Raw genomic sequence first — 16,973 nt, 5'->3', positions numbered from 1 at the left:
ACCATGGACTACGCCTCGGCTGTGTGCACGCTCCAGATGGCGGTCAGGGTTCTAACCTCCTATACGATATCATTAGCTCTTATCGGAGCGTCTTCAGGGGAAAAACAGATGTGTGTGTTTGGGGATGGGGCCCATGCTTTAACTGTTCGGTGTCTGATGACGTTTTCTGTGCGGTCAATCGTACCGCTTTTTGTGTACTAGCTCCCTTCAGTATCTTGTTCCAATCCTGGCAGGCTTACCTTCGTCCCAGGTGTCACCCTCTCTCTACGTCATACTGCGATCTCCTCTGTGCCCGTACTCTGCACGGAGAGTTTGCGCATGTGCGCGGACTTAGAAGTCTGGACCTTTCATTTTACTACTGCGCATGACTGGAGACTATAGATTATAGATGACACTGTTGCCAGAGATGCCCACATCTGTCTGTATTCTATTAGGGGGCATTTCTAATTAAATAAAAAAGGGAAGAAGAGAGAAGAAAGAGGAAAATGGATAAAAGGATTATATCTGTACTAATTGAAACATGAAATACCTATAAGCTGTAATGCTTGACTTACTAGGATGGAAGAATTATCCTCCGGCTAGCCTTACCAAACCCCCTCCTATCCAATAACCACACTGAAACCTTCTTGGTTTGGTAAAATGACCATTACGGCCAACTTTATTATACACACACAATAATAATAATAACAATAATACTAACAAGCATTTTAACACATACTTCAACCTTATGAGCCACTGTACCGTAACAAGGATCCTGGAGGGCAACCCAAACAAGCGGTATCTTCCTTAAACATCTCTCCTTATACTTCAAGGTTACCCTTGGCCGCACTCACCGACCCAAGGGCACCAAATCCTTGAAGTATCCATGCATCTCCTCCTGTAGGCCTTTTAGCCCAAACAGGAGCCCCATCCTCGGCAATCACCATTCACATGAGATACAGGCTCCAACATGTCCTGCATCTCTTAAACCATTGTATTGCTCCCCCAGGATCCCATATCAATCAGCCACCAGACGACCACCGATGACACCTCACCTGTGGGCGTCCCGCCACACCCTCAGGGCCGTTTCCAGACCCTCCTGAATGCCTAACGCCCACATATCAATCCCCACATCATTCAGATGCACACCATCGGATCTCAAGAATTGAGGCGATGCAGCCTCCAATTCCCGATGTCGAACCACCAGACCACCCTGTCTGCGAACAAAACGACCCACCTCCTTGTTCAACTTGGCCCGCGCTTTATTGAGCCGCTCCACCGACCTGGCAAACCGCCAACTGCTCCTCGCAACCACCTCTGACCACACCACCAGCAAATCCGGAAAATCCAACATCAAACGCAAAACGTCCAACTTAATATCCCGTATCACATCACGGGACCGCCGAACCCCCAAATCATTACCCCCCGCATGGAGAACTAAGATATCAGGCGGACGATCTAACAGTACGTTGGTATGGATCTCGGGCAAAACGCGCCCCCAGAGAAGCCCCCTCAAACCAATCCACCTGACCAGCAAATCCTCCATCGGAAAACCCAACTGAAGACCGTTCCGCCGCACATCAGCTCGTAAGGCCCCCCAGTAGACATACGAATGCCCGAAAATCCATGCCAAGCAAGGCGCCGCCCCTGCAAAAAACAAACAGAGTCAAAATAGCACTGCAAACTCCAATTCAATAAAGAACAGCCACAGACTAAATCCTCCCAGCAACACTATAACAGATGAGGCCTGACATATGACCGAAAACAACCGGACTCCCAGCGCCCGATCCGTTTAATAACCTCCTCCCCCAAGCCCCACCTAGAAGCCTCAGTCGCGGCGCCAATCCTAAATGAATGAGACGCAAAATCCTTTGCCGGAAGACCCGCGGCAGACAAACATTTTCTGAAGACAAATTGGAAACGCGACAGCCGCAAACCATCCCTATGAACCAGCAACGCACCCGAACTGCCAGGACGCAGCTCCAAAAACTCCTTCACACAATGCACGGGACAAAAAACTGACCCCAATAGCGGCCTAAGCCACAAAACCACACCCCTACCGTCCTGATCAGTCTTAGACTTACGGAGCATACATCTCAAAGCACCGTCTACAATCCAAACATCCTCCCACAACAAACCACCACCACCCATGCGACTAGCTGCAACCAATTCAGATATACGAAAAGCCCCGAAAAAAGACAACGCAAAAGCCGCCCTAAACAAACACACTTCATATGCCGACACACAAACGTACTCAGCCACCCTCCATAGCATCTGCAACACACCAAACGAAACCGGCCTGCGACTATCCTTCCGTAACGCACTACGACGGTAACCCTTTAAAGCTTGCCGCACCATAAAATATTTAGACACGTCAACCAGTCCACGCAAGCGCAACCAGAAGGCAACAGCCGCCACCCTCTTAGATGCAACCAAGAACGACAAACCCGCAGCATAAGACCCACCCAAAAAACCAACAACGACTGAAAATCCTCCAATGAACTACAACCACCTACCTGCTCGATCAACTCCTCCCACAACCCCACACTGATGAATAGGCCGACCACGTACCTCTACTAAGAGACTGCCCAATCAAGCCTGCCGATACCCCAAGGCCACGCTCCAGAGCCACTGGGGGCAAGGCAACCCCTGTAACTCGGCACCCGGCGCCAAACTGCGGAAACGATCCCACTGAAAACGAGAAAGGGAATCGGCGAGTGAGTTATCCACTCCAGGAACATGAACCGCAACAAAACATGCATTCAACTGCAAACCCCGCAATACAAGATGCCTCAGTAAATTCAATACCGGAGGCGAGTTCGCCGTTTGGCTATTGATCGCCTGCACCACACCCATATTGTCACAGTAGAAATGAACACGCCGGTTCCTAAGCCAGTCCCCCCACAACTCAGTAGCCAAAACAATAGGAAAAAGCTCCAACAACGCCAAGTTAGTAAGAAAACCCGCCTGTCTCCATTTAACCGGCCACGCCCCCGCACTCCATTGCCCCCTACAGAAAACACCATATCCACACGAACCTGATGCATCCGAGAACAATTCCAAATCCACATTACTAATCACTGCCTCCATCCACATAGACCGCCCATTGTATTCCGACAGAAAAGTCTCCCATACCGCCAAATCATCCCTCACTGCTGCCGGTAAACGCAAGTAGTAAAACGGGGCAGTAACCCCCGCAGTCGCAAGCGCCAAACGACGACAAAACACCCGCCCCATCGGCAGGATCCGACACGCGAAGTTCAATTTACCCAAAACCGATTGAACCCGTTTAAGCTGAACCTTCTTCGCCTTCCGCAAGAACACAACCTCGTCCAACAGATCCGACACCTTGTTATCAGGCAAACGACATTCCATAGCCACACTATCAATCTCGATACCCAAAAACTTTATAACCGTGGAAGGGCCTTCCGTTTTATCCGCCGCCAGCGGGATACCGAAGCGCGCCGCCACTCTTTCCATTGTATGCTAAACACAGCACACACTCTGGACCCAGCCGGACCCAAAAACAAAAAATCATCCAGGTAGTGCAAAACTGAACTCCATCCCGCCTCCTGTTTTACCACCCATCCCAGAAAAGAACTAAACGATTCAAACAATGAACACGAAATCGCACAACCCATTGGCAAACAACAATCAACGTAATAACTGCCATCCCACTGAAAACCAAGTAAATGCACGCTATCGGGATGAATAGGCAACAAACGAAAAGCGGCCTCAATGTCCGTTTTCGCAAGCAGGGCGCCTTGCCCAAAACGCCGGACCCACCGTACCGCCTCATCAAAAGACGTGTACGAAACAGAACACAACTCCTCCGCTATACCATCATTCACCGATCCCCCTAACGGATAGGACAAGTGATGGATAAGCCGAAACTTATTAGGCTCCTTCTTAGGGACTAAGCCCAAAGGGGAAACCCACAAGTCCGGCAACGGACACACAGAAAAAGGACCCACCACCCTTCCGGTAGAGACCTCCCCATCAATCTTATTTCTCACAACTGCCGGATGGCGCAGCGCAGACGACAAATTCCGGGGTGCCCGTTGCGGCCCTACCAATCCGCACGGAATAACAAAACCCTTCGTAAACCCTGCCAACAACAGCTGTGCTACCTCCTTATCTGGGTACTTCTTTAAATAGGGCTCCATCTCTACCACCCTCACCGGCGTCACCCCTCTTCTGCACAACCTCGGGTCCCTTACCCTTTCCGCGCTTGAAACAGCGCGACAAACTATGGGAGCCGCCGCAACCGGAGCACTCATGCTTGTACCGGCAATCAGACAGGAACCTGCAATGCCCTTCGTTGTATTGCCAGCAACAACCCCTCCTACCCCCATGCGACTCCGAGGCCGAGGTGCCCCCGGCCGCTCCACGAAAGGGCTGAGGGCCCATCCTAGGTGCCGCCATCAACCACATCCACAGACCAATGTCTTTATGCTCCCAATGAATGCTAGGCCTGACCGCCTTCCGCTGCCGGAACTGCTCGTCATACCTAAGCCACGCAACACCCCCATACGTCCGATGCGCCTCACCAATAGCATCCATATAGAAAAAAAGCGCGGAGCAGTGCTCCGGCGCCTTTTCCCCAACTACGCTAGCCAGAATTGCAAAGGCTTGCAGCCAATTTTGAAAGGTACGCGGGATAAGCCTGTACCGCCTCCTCTCTTCCTCCTCCTTCTTACTCTCGTCCGGCTTTCCCCTATCCAAATTAAATTTCTCCAATGGAAGCAACGAAAAAATTTCAACGTATTCATCCCTCCATATCCTATCCTTCACCTCCTGCTTCAAGTGAGCCCCCAGCGGCCCCTCAAAACACACATAAATCTCCCCTTTCGCTGCATCCGCCAACCGAACGCCATCACCCATGTCTCCCCTAACACCCGCAACCGCCCCAGATCCCTGGGTACCAGCCGCCACACTGTCCTCAACTGCCCCCATTAAACCCCGCACCGGCCCCTGTTCCAACGACACCGCCTGCGCCGGAGCCCAGACTGGCACCAGGGACACAGCAGACCCCGTACCCAGCCGTGACAACAATGACAACATGCCTGACAACACATCCCGCACCAAAACATCAGAACCCCCCGCATTATGAGAAGCAGCAACCCCACCACCCCCAACAATGTGCTGACCCGTCGATCTCTCACCTGGCCGTCCCCGAATAGCCTCTCCGGCAGCCGCAGAACTCCTCCCAGGTGTCCTCAGTAGTGCGTCCATCCTGCATGGCACGGCGTCGTCCTCCAGAGGAAAGTCCAAAGCGCCTGCCGCCAATTCTCCGCTTGGGCCGACTTCTCCTTCTTCCAATGGTGACATCTCCCTGTCACCCTGCAACTGCAGCTGACCGTCTTCCGCCAAATGGACTGCAGCACAGGCCTCATCACCAGGCCGCATATTGTCACTCACGTCCCCCATCATAACCTCGGGCCCCACAGCAGGAGGGCTGTGAGCCGCATCAAGCGACAAGATGCCCAGAGACTGAGCCCCAGCCACATTCCCTGCGATGCCGCAATGTCGCCGCCCCAACGCCAGGGGGCGCGACGCACACTCGCTCCACTCAGCTCCTCCCTGCTCACTGCTCCCAGCGCTTGCATGCCGCCGACCGGAAGCCGCCGGCCGCGGCGCAGAAGACCTCTCCTCTCTGACCGATGCAAGGCCCAGGCTGCCGGACCGCCCGACCGCGCTGCTCCTCCTCTCAGACGGTAAGGCCGCCAGGGTTCGCTCCTCACCACGCCGCACCTGTGAGGAGACACCCGCCTGTCTGCGCTCCCTTCCTCTCGCCGCCTTGGAGACAGGGCCGGAAACATCCCGCCCTCCTCCCGCTGACCTGCTTTGCGCCGCCACACTCCTCCCGCTGCGTCTGGGCGCCGGACCGGGCACAGGCACCGCAGACTGCAGCGGAGGGGCCATAGGGGGACTTCTAAGGCGACGGCGCACCCGAGGCGTAGGCTCCGGACTCAGGCGCTCTGGGGTAACCGACCTCCTGGTCCTGTGTGGACGCGCCGGCAAGGCCGCCGTAGAAGGGGGGATCAAAGCAGCCTGGATGGTCTGCTGCAAGCGCTCAGCTCCATGCACCTGAACCGCAGCCCGGACCGCTTCCAATAACTCCTCCAGCGACGACATCTTGACCCTAAACACTCTAGCTTACACTGGCAACTGACTCACAAACTCCACCCCCAACCCATATACTGCCCGCGAACTTGCTACTCCACCCCCTTGACCTGAACCTCACCCCCAACACACTTCCTACCAGTAACCCTTTCCTAGCCTGCGGTCTTCCCCCTAAGTCAAGACGCACTCCACTATGTCTGCGCCACGTTCCATTGCTATTATTTTTGGGGGTGTTATATCTAAATATATAGTGCATACTATTTCTTCCATCTTTTATTTATATTACATACATATCCATATACATATCCATATATATATATATGTTGAAGGCTGCTTGCAGCCTGTAATTGTGGGAGGAGCGTGCTCACCCTTTATAAACCCCCTCCTACAAGCAGGAGGGCGCCTGTTGTTACTTTTTCGTTAGATTGAGCAGCAGCAGCCCAGCGCCTGACATCACTTCCGGTCGCATCTCCCGTCAGTGTGTCTTCATACTGCCAGCTGCACTCCCTGTGGTAAGTATAGCCGCTCTGCGGCTGGCCAGGCGCGCCGCCACCGGCACCTCGTCCCCTGGGTCGGCAGCGCATCTGCCCGTCAAGCCCCGCTCTGCCTGCCGCCGCAGCCCCGGTCAGTGCTCATCGCAGGGTCCCCCCCCCCGCCCCATGCTCCCCGCTCCTTGTGCTGTTCCTCCGGCGCTTGGCGTCGCGAGATGACGCGCCGCCTGGGGGCGGGGGAGGGCGGGGAGGCTGGCGGGGACTGCTCACGGCAACCCGGGCCGATGCTTCCACGCAGTGTGGAACTTACTGTTGGATTGAGGAATCGCTCCTCCAGCCAACAATTGTGCTATGAGCCCAGTGCGGGGGTCGGGGGCGCTGGGAATGGCAGCGGCCGGCGTCCGGGTGCCGACCTGCGGCATATTAACCCTCGCACTGCTGTGGAAAAAAAAAAGGGAATAAAGGATTTGTTTCAGCAGGTTGTTCGGGCCATGCTCCAGTTAACCCCCGCAATGCTGAAAAGAAAAAAAAAAGGAGTACATTGTTCAGTCTCACCCCCTGGGTGATTGGGGCGGTCGTTCCGGGGGTCAGGGGTCCGCTGGTGCGGTCGCCCTTAAGTCACCCAGGGGAGGATGGGGGGGGGGGGCCGTTTCCCTGATTCCTGCATCTCTCCAGTGCTGGTCTCCCTGGTCGCTCAGGTGTAATGTCTACCTGGTCACTCAGGGGTAATGTCTCCCCGATTCGCTCTGGGTGTAATGTCTCCCTGTTTCGCTCTGGTTGTATGTCTTCCTGAATCGCTCAGGTGCAGTGTCTTCCTTGGTTTGCTTAGGTGTAATGTCTTCTGGAATCGCTCAGGTGTAATGTTTTCCGGGATCGCTTAGGTGTAATGTTCCGGGACCACTCTGGTGTAATGTCTTCCTGAATCACTCAGGTGTAATGTCTTCCTGAATCGCTCAGGTGTAATGTCTTTCCTGAATCGCTCAGGTGTAATGTCTTCCTGAATCGCTCAGGTGTAATGTCTTCCTGAATCGCTCAGGTGTAATGTCTTTCCTGAATCGCTTAGGTGTAATGTCTTCCTGAATCGCTCAGGTGTAATGTCTTCCTGAATCGCTCAGGTGTAATGTTCCGGGACCACTCTGGTGTAATGTCTTCCTGAATCACTCAGGTGTAATGTCTTCCTGAATCGCTCAGGTGTAATGTCTTTCCTGAATCGCTCAGGTGTAATGTCTTCCTGAATCGCTTAGGTGTAATGTCTTCCTGAATCGCTTAGGTGTAATGTCTTCCTGAATCGCTCAGGTGTAATGTCTTCCTGAATCGCTCAGGTGCAATGTCTCCCTGAATCGCTTAGGTGTAATGTCTTCCTGAATCGCTCAGGTGTAATGTCTTCCTGAATCGCTCAGGTGTAATGTCTTCCTGAATCGCTCAGGTGCAATGTCTCCCTGAATCGCTTAGGTGTAATGTCTTCCTGAATCGCTCAGGTGTAATGTCTTCCTGAATCGCTCAGGTGTAATGTCTTCCTGAATCGCTTAGGTGTAATGTCTTCCTGAATCGCTCAGGTGTAATGTCTTCCTGAATCGCTCAGGTGTAATGTCTTCCTGAATCGCTCAGGTGTAATGTCTCCCTGAATCGCTCAGGTGTAATGTCTTCCTGAATCGCTCAGGTGCAATTGTCTACCTAGGGCAGATTCAGGTCTGCAACAACTTCAACGCCGGGGGTTGTGGTTTCAACAGCTGCAGGGCCTTGCACGTCTGCTCCCTCTGCTTCAGGGCCCACCCCCGCTCCAGCTGCCCGAAGACGCTATGACTGGCCGACATCAATATTGAGCTCTTGGGCATCCTGTTGCGAGACCACCCCGATCGCCAGGCGGTGGAGTTCCTTCTCGCCGGCTTCGAGGGGGCTTCGATACCGGCTTCGTGGCCCTCCCTCAAGTTTCCTGGGAGGGAAGGAACCTACAGTCTGCTATTCAAGACCCAGAAGCTGTAGCCACCCTGTTGCAGGACGCTCAGGTGTAATGTCTTCCTGAATCGCTTAGGTGTAATGTCTTCCTGAATCGCTTAGGTGTAATGTCTTCCTGAATCGCTCAGGTGTAATGTCTTCCTGAATCGCTCAGGTGCAATGTCTCCCTGAATCGCTTAGGTGTAATGTCTCCCTGAATCGCTCAGGTGTAATGTCTTCCTGAATCGCTCAGGTGTAATGTCTCCCTGAATCGCTTAGGTGTAATGTCTTCCTGAATCGCTCAGGTGTAATGTCTTCCTGAATCGCTCAGGTGTAATGTCTTCCTGAATCGCTCAGGTGTAATGTCTCCCTGAATCGCTCAGGTGTAATGTCTTCCTGAATCGCTCAGGTGTAATGTCTTCCTGAATCGCTCAGGTGTAATGTCTTCCTGAATCGCTCAGGTGCAATTGTCTCCCCGAATCGCTCAGGTGCAATTGTCTCCCCGAATTGCTCAAGCATCATGTTCCCCAAATCGCTCAGGTGTCATGTTCCCCAAATCATTCAGGCATGATGTCCGCCCGGCCCCATGTTGGTGTCACGTGTTCTCTGGGTCACTCAGGGGCCAGGTGTTCCTTGTTCGTTCGGGGTCATGCGTTCCCTGTTCGCTCGGGTATCATGGATCCCCGTGGTTGGCCGGGCTTCTGGTGTTCCTGTGCGTTCAGGGGTCATGTGTTCCCTGTTTCGTTCAGGGGGCATGTGCTCCCTGTGTTTGGGTCAGGTGGCATGAGCAGTACAAACCCGGGTATCATGTGTTCCCTGGGTCACTCAGGCATGATTCCGGCCCAAGTTCACTTGGGTCAGGGTCACGCACCCTTTCGCTGCTTAAGGGTCCAGCTGTTCGCATCCCTCGTCGGGTATCGGTCCAAACACAGCTTATTTCTTCACGTATAACAGGGTCTCGGCCTCCAGGACTGCGAGCTAGCTACTTTCGTTACACCAAAGTCTCCTCCTTGTCCAGGTAAGGTCCAGCCACGAGGCTGCTGTGCACCTTGCCACTGCGTTACGTATTCGTTGTCACAAACTCCCGTTCATAGGTCTCCATCTCACCTCGGAAGTCAGTAGCGAGGTTCGCTCCATTTCAGGTAAGTAGCAAACACCTCCACGCGGTCAGACCATTCTCCGGCAACGCTTCTTCGGTCATCTAGGGGAGGGGGAAGGAATCTCATATGTTGCCTTCATACCTCCTCCATGCAGCTTGAAGATGTCGCAGGCCCCGGAGTCGGATGACAACTTGTCTTTACCCGGGACCTCCGTATCAGGGCACGCCAGCAACCCCTCTCTGCGGAGCTGGACCATCCCGAAACTGGTGGCAGAGCTTAACAGAAGAGGAATTCACCATCCCGCCTCCGCGAGGAAAGCGGAGCTGTACCGTCTCCTAATGACGGCACCGTCAGGCTCAAGTGACCAGCCTTCTCTCTCCTCAATCCAGCTATCCCTCCTGCAGTTGCAGGCCACCATCGGCAGTCTGGCGGGTTTGGTGGCGGACATCCAAACCAGGATGGGGGAATTGGAGTCACGGCCGGCGGCACCACCTTCCCCAGCCCTTCCGGCCTTACCATCTACTACATCCCAGGAGTCGGCGCCAGGTACGGTCCGTACCAGCCCCCAGATTGCCCCCTCGCATTTCATCCCAGACAACCTGAAAAGGGACATCCTAGCGGGGAGGGACGTCAACCTGGCGTCCATTCTCATTGCGTCACAAGACGTGTCAGAAAATAAGGTGATTAATTGCGGGAAGGTCTCGGTGGTTCTGCGGGCCAAGGATGCCCGCCTGAACCGTAAGCTCTCAATCCCTGAATTCGTCCTGGCGTTTAGCCTCTACCGGGATACCATCTGCGGCAGCCAGCCACACAGACGTGAGGAGCTGGATTCCTATTTGTACCGGGTCACCGACTTAGGTTACAAGTACGGCGGATCGAACTTCTACGACTACCACAGGTCTTTTTCAGCCAAGGCGGCCGCCGCCCTCGCCCAGTTCCAGTTCATCGCGGACTGGGCAAACCTGGACATGGAGCTGTTCTGTCGTAATTTTGCCGGGTTGCAGGCCCCCACATGCGCAGCGTGCCAATCCATCCAGCACACGGCCGACTGGTGTCCCAACCTCCCCACCTCGGGCCGGGAGGGTTCCCTGCCTGGCCCCTTCGGCACACAGCGGTTCCAAGGGTCCACTGACAAACTGGGCAGGCCCATTGCTTACCTAGGGCAGATTCAGGTCTGCAACAACTTCAACGCCGGGGGTTGTGGTTTCAACAGCTGCAGGGCCTTGCACGTCTGCTCCCTCTGCTTCAGGGCCCACCCCCGCTCCAGCTGCCCGAAGACGCTATGACTGGCCGACATCAATATTGAGCTCTTGGGCATCCTGTTGCGAGACCACCCCGATCGCCAGGCGGTGGAGTTCCTTCTCGCCGGCTTCGAGGGGGGCTTCGATACCGGCTTCGTGGCCCTCCCTCAAGTTTCCTGGGAGGGAAGGAACCTACAGTCTGCTATTCAAGACCCAGAAGCTGTAGCCACCCTGTTGCAGGACGAAGTTCGGAAGGGTTTTCTCCTAGGCCCGTTTAAATCCATCCCATTTGCTACTTGGAGGATAAATCCCATTGGCCTGGTCTCCAAGCAGGCCTCCAATAAAAAATGTCTAATTTACGACTTGTCAGCGCCTCACATGTCGCCGATTTCCAGCCTCAACTCCCTGATCCCGTCAGAAGAGTTCTCGATGTCCTACGCGTCCATAGACGAGGCCATTCAATACATCCGGCTGGCCGGGGAGGGTGCTTGGTTGGCCAAGGCCGACATCGCGGACGCCTTCAAGCTGCTCCCCATCCTTCCTCGGCTATGGCGATATTATGGGTTGCATTGGGCAGACGGGTTCTATTTTGCTGACCGGCTCACCTTTGGGTCTAAAAGCAGCCCGTGGCTGTTCGACAGGTTCGCCTGTGCGCTGCACTGGATCCTTGTCCATCATGGGGGTCTAGCCATGGTCATACATTACTTGGATGATTTCCTGATAGTCGAGAGGCCCGAGAGCCCCCCCTCGGGGTTGGCGAGTTTGCGCCAGCTGTTCGCCGGCCTCAAGGTCCCCGTGGCATCCGCCAAGACAGAGGGTCCAGGCACCAGGGTTACCTTCTTGGGCATCACCCTGGATTCGGTCCGCATGGAGGCCAGCCTCCCCGCGGTCAAGCTGGCCAAAATCAAAGCCGCCGTTTCCTCCGCGGCCTCTTCCGGGGTTTTGTCCAAGCGGGAGCTCCAGTCCCTGTTAGGGTTCCTCACCTGCGCATTCAAAATCATGCCGCAGGACAGGTCCTTCATTTCCCGGCTCCTCAACCTCCTGCCGACCGCTTCGGATCAGGACTCCACCGTCCGGCTGGACGGTCACGCCATGGCGGACCTTCGGATGTGGCGAGCTTTCCTGACCGGGTGGAACGGTATCTCGTTATTTGTGCCATCCCCGGACGCAGCATCCCCCACGGTTTTCACCGATGCCGCGGCCTCCGCGGGTTCGCAGCGATCTTCTACCCACAGTGGTTGGTCGGCAGTTGGCCGGTAGAGCTCCTGTCCGAGGCTGAGGCCATGAGGTCCTCGCCGCTATTGGAATTATACCCCATAGTGGCGGCTGCCCACATCTGGGGTCCGCTCTGGGCAAACAGGTCAGTTATATTCAGAACGGACAGTCAGGTCCTGGTTGAGGTCATTTCAAAGGGAAGGGCAAAATCCCCTAGGATCATGGCCCTGCTGCGTAAACTTGTCTGGCTGTCCCTGGAGTTTAACTTCCACGTTTTCGCTTTCCATGTCCAGGGATCAGAGGCGGATCCCGTCGGCATTCCAGCTCCGCCGTACAGCGCCCTCCTGCTGAACTAGAGCCCTTGATAGCGACCGCACGGTCATTTGTCCAGCGGTCGCTAGCCGCCAACACCGCCAGGAACTACGACGCCGGGTTCAGCTTGTTTAAGCGGTTCGCTGACACCTACCCACAAGGGGAGTAGGACGAAGTCACCTTTATCATGGCCTTCATAGCCCATTGCCACACCCACCGCCACCTCTCTTTTAATACCATCAAGCTGTATTTGGCCGGCATCCAACACCACCGGATGCTCAGCGACCCTTCTGCCAGATCCATCTTTTCTAATCAGGCCATCAAAGCCACCCTCAGGGGCATTCAGAAGGTTAGCATGGCGGTCCAGGTGCGCAGACAGCCGGTGTCAGGTAAGCTTTTCCGCAAGTTATCCGCAGCCCTAGACGGTCTTCCTTTTGGGCAACCAGCAAGCATCATCACCAAAGCAGCCATGTACCTCGGGTTCTATGGGTTCCTCAGGCCCTGGCACTCTGATCACTTCATCCTATCCATCCCATCCTCAAAGACCAGTCAGACCGGTCCCCCCACATAGGTGGAATTTTTCCCTACGGCTACCTGCTGGTGTCCTATCAAGGTGCTCAAGGAGCTCCTGGCCTCCCTTGAATCTTCCGATCTAGACGACCCGTTGCTCCCGATCAACGGTAGGCCCCTGTCTTCAACCCTGTTCATCTCCAACATCCGTACCCTGGCCGCAGGGCTGGGTTTAAACCATAGCACGATATCCGGGCACTCCTTCCGCATAGGGGCCGCATCCGCAGCATCAAGTCACCAGGTACCGGCGCATGTCATCCGCAAGATGGGTCGTTGGCGGTCGTCCTGCTTCACAAGGTACATTCCGAATCCACGGGCGGAGATCTCCAGAGCCTTTTGTTCTTTGGCATTATAGTTCACACTATGCTTCAATAAATGCTTCACTCCCTGCTACGTACCAGTTCTCTTTTTGGCCACTATTCAGGCCGTACCTCGTCACTGGCGCCGGGCACACTCCAGCCAGTTGGGTTAGGACAGTCCGTAGGCATGCCTATTCTGTTCCTCGCTTAGCTCCTCCCACAAATATATACAGTACAGAGCAAAAGTTTGGACACACCTTCTCATTCAAAGAGTTTTCTTTATTTTCATGACTATGAAAATTGTAGATTCACACTGAAGGCATCAAAACTATGAATTTTCACATGTGGAATTATATACATAACAAAAAGTGTGAAACAACTGAAAATCTGTCATATTCTAGGTTCTTCACAGTAGCCACCTTTTGCTTCAACAGGACAATGACCCCAAACACACCTCCAGGCTGTGTAAGGGCTATTTGACCATGAAGGAGAGTGATGGGGTGCTGCGCCAGATGACCTGGCCTCCACAGTCACCGGACCTGAACCCAATCGAGATGGTTTGGGGTGAGCTGGACGCAGAGTGAAGGCAAAAGGGCCAACAAGTGCTAAGTATCTCTGGGAACTCCTTCAAGACTGTTGGAAGAATATTTTAGGTGACTACCTCTTGAAGCTCCTCAAGAGAATGCCAAGAGTGTGCAAAGCAGTAATCAAAGCAAAAGGCGGCTACTTTGAAGAACCTAGAATATGACATATTTTCAGTTGTTTCACACTTTTTTGTTATGTATATAATTCCACATGTGATAATTCATAGTTTTGATGCCTTCAGTGGGAATCTACAATTGTCATAGTCATGAAAATAAAGAAAACGCTTTGAATGAGAAGGTGTCCAAACTTTTGGTCTGTACTGTATATATATATATTCACACTTACACTCTTATTCCTCTCCCCATCATTTTCTCTCTATTTAGATTTTTTTTTCTTTTCTTTTTTGTTTCCTTTTTATCTATACTACATTGTTTCCAATGGGTCTTAAAACTATACATTATTTCTATATCTACATATGGGCAACTTTTACAACCAGATAATTCATTATGGTTTTTTTTAGGGGGGTTTTCGGGAGGATTTTAGATGTTATTTTCATACTTTATTGTTTTTATAAACCATAATTAGTGATGTCCCGAACTATTTGCCGGCGAACATTGCTTGTTCGTGTTCGCCGTGGCGGGTGAACATATGTGATGTTTGGTCCGCCTCCTATACATCATCATTGAGTAAACTTTGACCCTGTACCTCACAGTCAGCAGACACATTCCAGCCAATCAGCAGCAGACCCTCCCTCCCAGACCCTCCCACCTCCCGGACAGCAGCCATTTTAGATTCATTCGGAAGCTGCATTCTCAGTGAGAGGAGGGACAGTGCGGCTGCTGCTGCTGATCTAATAGGGAAAGCGTTAGCTAGGGCAGTGTTCTGTGTCCACAGACTCATCTGCTGTAAGGACAGCGTCCAGACTGCACCCCAAAAAGCCCTTCTCAGGGCTGGTACATCAGTCTGCTTTTTTATATATATATATATATATATTGCAGTTGCCTGGCTGCCGGTGTGTGAGAGGCTGCAGGCTCAGTCACAGACAGCACTGTGTGCACCATTCATACAGGGGGTGACAGAAAATACCTCGCAGATAAAAAAAATATTAATTTTTTATTTTTCTGTGATATAATCCCAGTTGCAAGCCCGTGTGTGTCAGGCCCCCACAGACTGTACTGTGCCCACTGCCCATCACTTATATAGGGTGGCACAGTACCTTGCACGCATAAACCACTTATCAAAAAAAAAAATGTCAGGCAGAGGCAGGCCACCCCGCAGGGGCCGTCGTGGCCGTGGTGCTGTGATTTCCACTGGCCCTGGAATAATGACCAGTGCTCAGAGGCCACGTACCCTGAACCCAAAAAATTCTGAGCACATAGTTGACTGGCTAACACAGGGCACTCAATCTTCTACAGCTTCCGCTAAGAACCTTGACGCACCATCCTCCTCCAGCTCAGCTTTGGTCACCACTCTCCCGCCTTCCGCCACCACCTCCACCACAGCCACCACAGCCACCACCACCACTACCACCACTACCACCACAGCCACCACCACCACTACCACCACTACCACCACAGCCACCACAGCCACTTTTTAAGTAGCTAATATAGATGGTCCTTCTGACCTGAATACGTCTTTTTTATGTGCTGTATATTTTTTCTAAACTTCACTTTTAATTGTTTATTGTTTAAAACAACCATTTAGACTTTATAGACACTGACAATTCTTAGTGGTTTCTGGCTGGTGATTTGTTTGCTCACACAGCATTGACTATCTGTGTTTTTTGCAGCAGGAAACTGAGGGTTAATATATTATAGTGACCTCGGCTGTGTGCACGCTCCAGATGGCAGTCAGGGTTCTAACCTCCTATACGATATCATTAGCTCTTATCGGAGCGTCTTCAGGAGAAAAACAGGTGTGTGTGTTTGCCAGGGCCATCTTTAATATTGATTGGACCCTGGGCAAAAATTTACTTGGGCCCCCTGGATGCCGCCTTCCCACACCTTAGCAGGCAATCACGGCCTCCACCACAACACACACACAAAAAATCCACACACCTGGTAGAGTCCAGTGAATGACTGTAAATACTTCCAGGTCTGAAGACTCCAGCGGCTCAGGATCAGTGCTCTGGGCAGCTGGGCTCAGGCTGGAAGTGGACACCGCTCTGCAGGAAGGAGACCAGGGCTCAGCTCACCCTAGTGTTACAGTGCACCCCAGCACCCCACAGTATGCAGTATAGCACCCTGTAGTATACAGCACCACACAGTATGCAGTATAGCACCCTATAGTATACAGCACCCCACAGTATGCAGTATAGCACCCTGTAGTATATAGCAACCCACAGTATGCAGTATAGCACCCTATAGTATACAGCACCACACAGTATGCAGTATAGCACCCTATAGTATACAGCACCACACAGTATGCAGTTTAGCACCCCACACTATACAGTACCCCACAGTATATAGTAGAGCAGTATAGCAGCCCACAGTATACAGCACCTCACGGTATACAACACCTCACTGTATACAGCACCCCAAACTATACACGATACAGCCCCCCACACTATACAGTACAGCAGTAGAGCACGCCCCCCCACACTATACAGGCCCCCCACAGTATACAGACCACCACACAGTATACAGCCCACCACACAGTATACAGGCCACCCCCCCACAGTATACAGCCCACCACACAATATACAGCCCATCACACAATATATAGCCCACCACACAATATACAGCCCACCACACAGTATACAGCCCACCACACAATATACAGCCCACCACACAGTATACAGCCCACCACACAGTATACAGCCCACCACACAGTATACAGGCCCCCACACAGTATACAGGCCCCCACACAGTATACAGGCCACCCCCTTCTGCAACACTCCACAGGACCTGTGATGACCTCATAGCCATGTGACCAGTAATTGCTAGGTTACTGGTCACATGGTAATGATGTCATTAAGGTCCTAGAGCAAAACTCATTAAGGTCCTAGAATTAAGATCATTAACACAGTACGATCATGATGCCTGTGTAGCCGACAGCCTGACACCCGGGGCAGTAGCTAGCAGGGCTCAAGAGGCAGCTGCCCCTTTTGCCCCTTGGTAA

Source organism: Bufo gargarizans, chromosome 6 (genome assembly GCF_014858855.1).
Source record: "Bufo gargarizans isolate SCDJY-AF-19 chromosome 6, ASM1485885v1, whole genome shotgun sequence".
In the NCBI taxonomy this organism is placed as follows: Eukaryota; Metazoa; Chordata; class Amphibia; order Anura; family Bufonidae; genus Bufo; species Bufo gargarizans.
This window is presented reverse-complemented; position numbering follows the sequence as displayed.